The following is a 6000-nucleotide window of genomic DNA, read 5'->3' on the forward strand; positions in this document are numbered from 1 at the left end:
GTAATTTTTTTGTCCAGCACTTAAAAAGAAAAAAAATTTGAATCGATTGCCAACATTTAAAAATTGCTGATTTCACATAAAAATCAAGCTACTCTTGAGACATCTGAAGATCTAAGAAGACTGGGTTTTTAGAAATCAACTGAAGCTAAAGTCCACCCAAGATGGGGAATGTAATAAAACTAGAAACCCAAAGTGGGCTGTACTTCCAATATAATGACGGACAGGAAAGAGCCTGCCGCACAGAAGGGGACAGCAAGGAAACTTTCCTGCCTGGACTTTGGCAACTGGTAAAGGAGATACCTATCTATATATAGTAGGATAGTGTGACTATACATGTATACATATATAGGTATATATTTGTCTTTTGATAATTTATATCCACACACATGGGTTTGCAGCCCAATTCACCCTACTTTTGTAGTTAAAAAACAAACATAAAAACAAGCAGAGACACTGATTTGGTTCTGGGTAAGTAGTTACCCCAAGGAACTAGTAACAGTAAATACAAATGATTTCTGAATGAATGTCACTTCAACCTATGTCTCAAAGAATTTCTGCAGAGAAACTCCAAGGAATAAGAGCTCACAGAGTAAATCCACAGAACATCCAAGTAAGCAAGGCACAGTGAGTCAATCTAGCAGCAACAGAGGACAAAAATCAGACTTGCAAAATCTTCACATATGGAAATGATAAGATGTAGAATATAAAATAAGAATGTTTACTATTAATTCACTCAACAAATATTTTTTTGAATACCTTCTATTTGCCAGGTAATATTGTAAGCTTTCAGGACAAAACAGCTAACAAGATAAATACCCTGGCTCTCCAGGCGGTTACATTCTAGGAGAGCGAGACACATTAATACAGTATGCAGGACGGCAGGTGGTGAAAATAAAGCCAGGAGAGAGAGATGAAGTGTTACAATAGAGGTAGCTCACTGTCCTTAGAGCCACATGGGGATTAGCTTTGGGTATGAGGGATGACCTGGGAGCTCTGGGCTTCTTGGGTGACTGACATAAACAGGGATGCAGGCATAATGGGATTATGATGGTCTCACACAGACAGTGGTGGTAAGACTGTGAGTGTGGCTGCAGTGAGGAGAGGAGTCACTTCTCAAGGGCGTACAGAGTCCAAGGCCTCCCTCTTTACTCCTGACAATGCTTATGTGAGGGATAGGAAAGGAATGTTCTCACCTGAAGCTCAGGTTACACCAGGGATCCCTCTTGCTTCCTGCTGATGGAGGCTTAGAGGCCAGGGGAGAGATTGGCTTACCTTTAAAACTTTGTTTCAAGAAACAAAAGCCTGTAGGTATCAGCAAGAAACAAGAGACTATACAGAATTGTCCAAGAAAAGTTCTAGGGATCAAAAAAATAATAGAAATTAAATACGCAAGTTCAAAAGGAGATTGGACACAGCCGAAAGAAGAATTAGTAAACTGGAAGTCAGATTCCAAAAACCCTCCAAATGCAGATACAAAATATGGGAGATTGCAAGACTTGGACGATAGAATTAGAAGGTCTAATATACATGTAATCAGCATTCTCTAAGGATATAGCAAAAATGAGGGAGAGGACATATTCAAAGAGATAATAGCTGAGAATGTTCCAGAATTGTTGACAGTCATGACCTACCTGGTCACAGCAGGCTTTTTTTTTTTTTTTTGACCCCTTGTCTAGAAGTAAAAGTTTCTCTTAAACCACCTTCCAGAAATTTGTCATTCACTGAATATCACTTTATGGTTCACAAAGGGCTTTCACATTCTCAAATCTGCCCTACATGTTTTCAGACTTAATGAAAGTCTTGAATTTGTTTTCCTGATAGGAAGCTGAAATAATCTCTGGACCTGCACCAGTATTAAGGACATTCTCTTTAGAGTAGAGAAGAGAAAATTTCTCAAGGCCGAACTCACTAGTGATAACTATAGCATGCTCTTAAGTGTGACGGACATGGTAGTAACTACTGCTGAAACTGGTTGATCCTCTACAGTTTTCATTTCAACATTCTTTTGAGATATTTCCTTTGCAAATTTTCCTTTTTTGTTTTCTCTCCCCAGGAATGATTTTGGGAGCCCACTGAAGACAATGCCCTTCAGTGGGTTAACTGGTGGGACCCAATTTCATCATGATCTTGGAGTACCATAAATCACTTTCTCCATTTGCTATGGGAATAAGGTCCCATCCTTCTTAGCATGACATAATAGGCTATTAATTTGCATTCTGTCACTGCCCTCCTTTCCAGCTCTACTCTCAGTACAAGCACACAAGACAACTCACAATTTCCCCCAATATATGAACACACACCAGGCTCTTAGGCCACCATGTTTCTTACTGGAAACTCCCTTTGTCCCCCTCATTGTTCCTCCCATCCTTTTTCAATGTCCCTTTCTAACCTCCTCTCACCTAAAATCTATTGGTCTCAAGAAAGTCTACTGGTCCTTTACGAACCTCCTCAAACTGAGCATCTAGCTACCCAAAGCTTTCTCTGACAATATCTATGGCACCTTGTGCTACAAAGTATTCATCTCTGTATCCCACGCTTGTCTGACATCTGATGGGTGCTCAATAAATTCTTGGTGAATAAATGGCATAGAATGTCTGGGAAAACACTGAGGGGAAAAACCAAGCTTACAAGCTCACCATAGGGCAATCTTTACCCCTAGACCCAGAAATATCACTTCTAGGAAACTGACCTATGTAAACAATTGAGAATGTGCTCAAAGATTCAGCCACAAGGCTCACACTTCATTGCCCTTTTTTTTTTTTTTTTTAAAGATTTTATTTTTTCCTTTTTCTCCCCAAAGCCCCCGGGTACATAGTTGTATATTCTTCGTTGTGGGTCCTTCTAGTTGTAGCATGTGGGACGCTGCCTCAGTGTGGTTTGATGAGCAGTGCCATGTCCGTGCTCAGGATTCGAACCAACGAAACACTGGGCGGCCTGCAGCAGAGCGCACAGACTTAACCACTCGGCCACGGGGCCAGCCCCTCATTGCTCTTTCAATAGAAAAATCCTGGACACAGTTTTAAGTCCTTCAATTGGGCTCAGGCCAAATAAATGTACAGTGGAATACTAAACAGCCATTTCAAACATGTATGGAAAATATTTAGTGCATGTCATGATATTTTATTCAAGAAAAAGTGTTACTCAAGAAAAAAAGCAGTGTTCAGTCTGATTACATATAATTCTATACCAAATTGTCAACAATGGTTTTCTGATTGTAGCATTTCAATTTTTTTCTTCTTTCTGATTCTGAACAAAAATCTAACTTTTCCACAATGAGTACTGATTATTTTTGTGATTAAAAAAAAGGAATTTTTCTTTTTTTAAAGGAGAGAGTCCTGTTTTTCCTTGGTCCCACTTCCCTTTGGAGCTCCAGCTCTCCTAAGAGGCCATTCACAGTCCCAGCATCCCAGGGTGTCCAAGGGAAAGGGCTGTCCAGATAGTTTAGCCTCGTTCCAGAAAATGGAAACTCGGAAGGGGAAAACAGCTGCTCCAGTGAGTAGTGATTTTAAAATCAAAACAAGAGGAGTGGACAATTCCTAAGATTTCACGATGTTAGAAAACTTCCATGAGTTTCACTTTTCAAGATAAAAGTCCTATGAAAAGTCCGTGCTGACCCCTAAATGATTTGCCATGGAAGGACTCTGGAGAGCATCTAAAGCCAGCTTATTCTTACCTTCGTCTACATTTATTTGGACATCCCACAGCCAGAACCACACACATACACACACACACCCGACTTTTATCCTTCACTGCAGCTGTTCCCGGAGTTACCTAAAGAGACCCAACCCCGGCCAGCAGAGGCCCAGGCCTGGCTCCGCGCCTGAGGAGCCAGGGCCCCCTGTCCAGGGGGCGGGCAGGCTGCTAGCCAGCGGGTGACTCGACTTCCTCTCTAGCCTTCCCGGAGATCCCCTCCCACGTCACCGCCATCAGGTCTCCGAGGAAGTCAGCTTCTGGCCTCAAAGCTGTTCTGAAGCTCCTGGGAGGAAAAGGGAGGTGAGGTGGCAAGAGCCCTTGCGCGGGATCAACGGACGGGGCCCCTAACTCGGTGTCTGTCACGCTTGAGGCGGCCATGGGGTGAGTGATTTTCCCGTTGAACGGATTAAATCTCTCACCTGCCAGAGAGGGTGTCTACCTAGAATGTCTGCGTCCCCTCTCCAGCGTTAAGGAGCGTGAGTAACCCGATGTCCCGGGGGCGCCGCAAAAAGAAGCGAGAATTAACACGGATTGAGGGTCCTCGAGGTGCTGGCACCCTGCAAATACCGTCTTATTTAAACCCTCAACAATCCCTTATGGTAAGTGTCCCTGATCCCAACATACAGCTTGAAAGTGGAGGCACAAGGTCAGCGAAGCGCTTTCCAACCTTTTCCAGTTCATGATACAGGTGAAAAAATATTTTTACAGCACACTCGGGCAGAGGAGTGCGTTCCAGCCAGAAGCACACGGCCGCCGCCGCGGGGACCGGGGCTGCAGCTCAGTTTACCGGTCCCACCTGTCACCCGTCCGCTGCTCACTGGAATGAGAGCCGCGAAGCGGCCGATCCAGGGGAGTCCGACAGCTGCGCAAGACCCCCTGGACGCGATGCGCAGCTCTGCCTTGTGTGGCTTCAAGCAAGGAAGCGGATCTCTGCGGAGCCTGAGTCTCCCCTCTAAGTGAAGCTAATGAGAGCGCGCCCCTCACTAGCACAGGGACGCGAGGAAAGAACGTGACCACACGCTCATTGCCGAGCCTGCACCAGGGACCGCTCGGCGCTCCTGCGGGCACGCGCGGCCGGGGGCTCAGCGGGGCGGGCACGCGCGGTCCCGGGCTCAGCGGGGACAGGGGGCGGGGACAGGGGGCGGGGACAGGGCGGCGCGGTGGCGCGGAGGTTCCCGGTTTCCGCGCAGACTTCCGCGCAGCCGGCCGCTGCGTCACCGGTCGAGCGCGCGGGCCGGGGGGCGGGGGCGGGGGCGCGGGCGCCGCTGGAAGCCCCGCGGCCCTTACGGAAAGTGCGCCCGGAGTTCCCAGCGCCGTCGGGGCGGCGGGGCGGTGGCCCCGTGTCGCCCGGGTCGGGCAGCGGCTGGTGGCCCCACGCGCTGTCCGACGCGGCGCGCCGCTCCCTCGGCCCGGGCTGGGGGGCCCACCCCGGACCCCTGCTGTCCTGGGCGCGCCGTCGAGCCTGCACTTCCCCCGGCGGCGGGGAGGTTGGCCGATGGAAGCCCCCCCCCTCCCCCCCACCGCTTCCTTCCACCCCCGGACGCCCGCCCGGCTCGCCCCATTGCACAATTCCTGCCGTGGAACTGCCGCGTGACTCGGCCCGAGCCCAAAAATGTTTCCCAGGTTTCCCCAGCCGAGAAAGGAGCGCTTGGGTGTCCCGCCCTGACCCCAGACGCCCTTTACATTGTTCTTTTTCGAGTGACTGGGTTGCCCTTTACAAAGGAGAGCTCCCTAGCCCGCTGGCACACCCGGTCTAGCTCGGCGCCGCGTGAACGCCACTGACACGTTTCTTTTCTCCGTGTGTATTTGCAGACACAAAGTGTTCTGATCTATTTGGGGGAGAATTCAGGAGCTCGTTTTAAAGGAGGATGGGAGTGGTGCTTAAAGGCATTGGAGACAATCTTGAGCTCTCCAAGAATCGGTGTTATCAGCACCGAGGGCCCATAGTAGATCCTGTAGAAACAGCGAATGAATGAATCTTTGGAGGGGGATTTAAACGGCTGTTCACTTGGCAGACGAGGAAATCTAGAGGTTATGTGAAAGGCAGGAATAGAATCTGTCTCATATTTCAGCTCCAAATACTTGTAATTATGAGATGGGTGTATTTTTCCCTCTTTATGAAAATAAAATGACTTCTGCAGTAATCTCTGCAAAGTCTTACTCCACACGCTACCCCTACGCGTCTAAAACAAAATAAAACAGCAATCCCCCAGTCCAATACATGCATGCAAAAGGTTAAATTTGGCAATGCCAAAGCAAGATATTTGCAAGGCATTTTTGTCTTATTCCCATAAGCTAACAGCACTT

This window comes from Equus quagga, chromosome 18, assembly GCF_021613505.1.
Source record: "Equus quagga isolate Etosha38 chromosome 18, UCLA_HA_Equagga_1.0, whole genome shotgun sequence".
Classification (NCBI taxonomy): domain Eukaryota; kingdom Metazoa; phylum Chordata; class Mammalia; order Perissodactyla; family Equidae; genus Equus; species Equus quagga.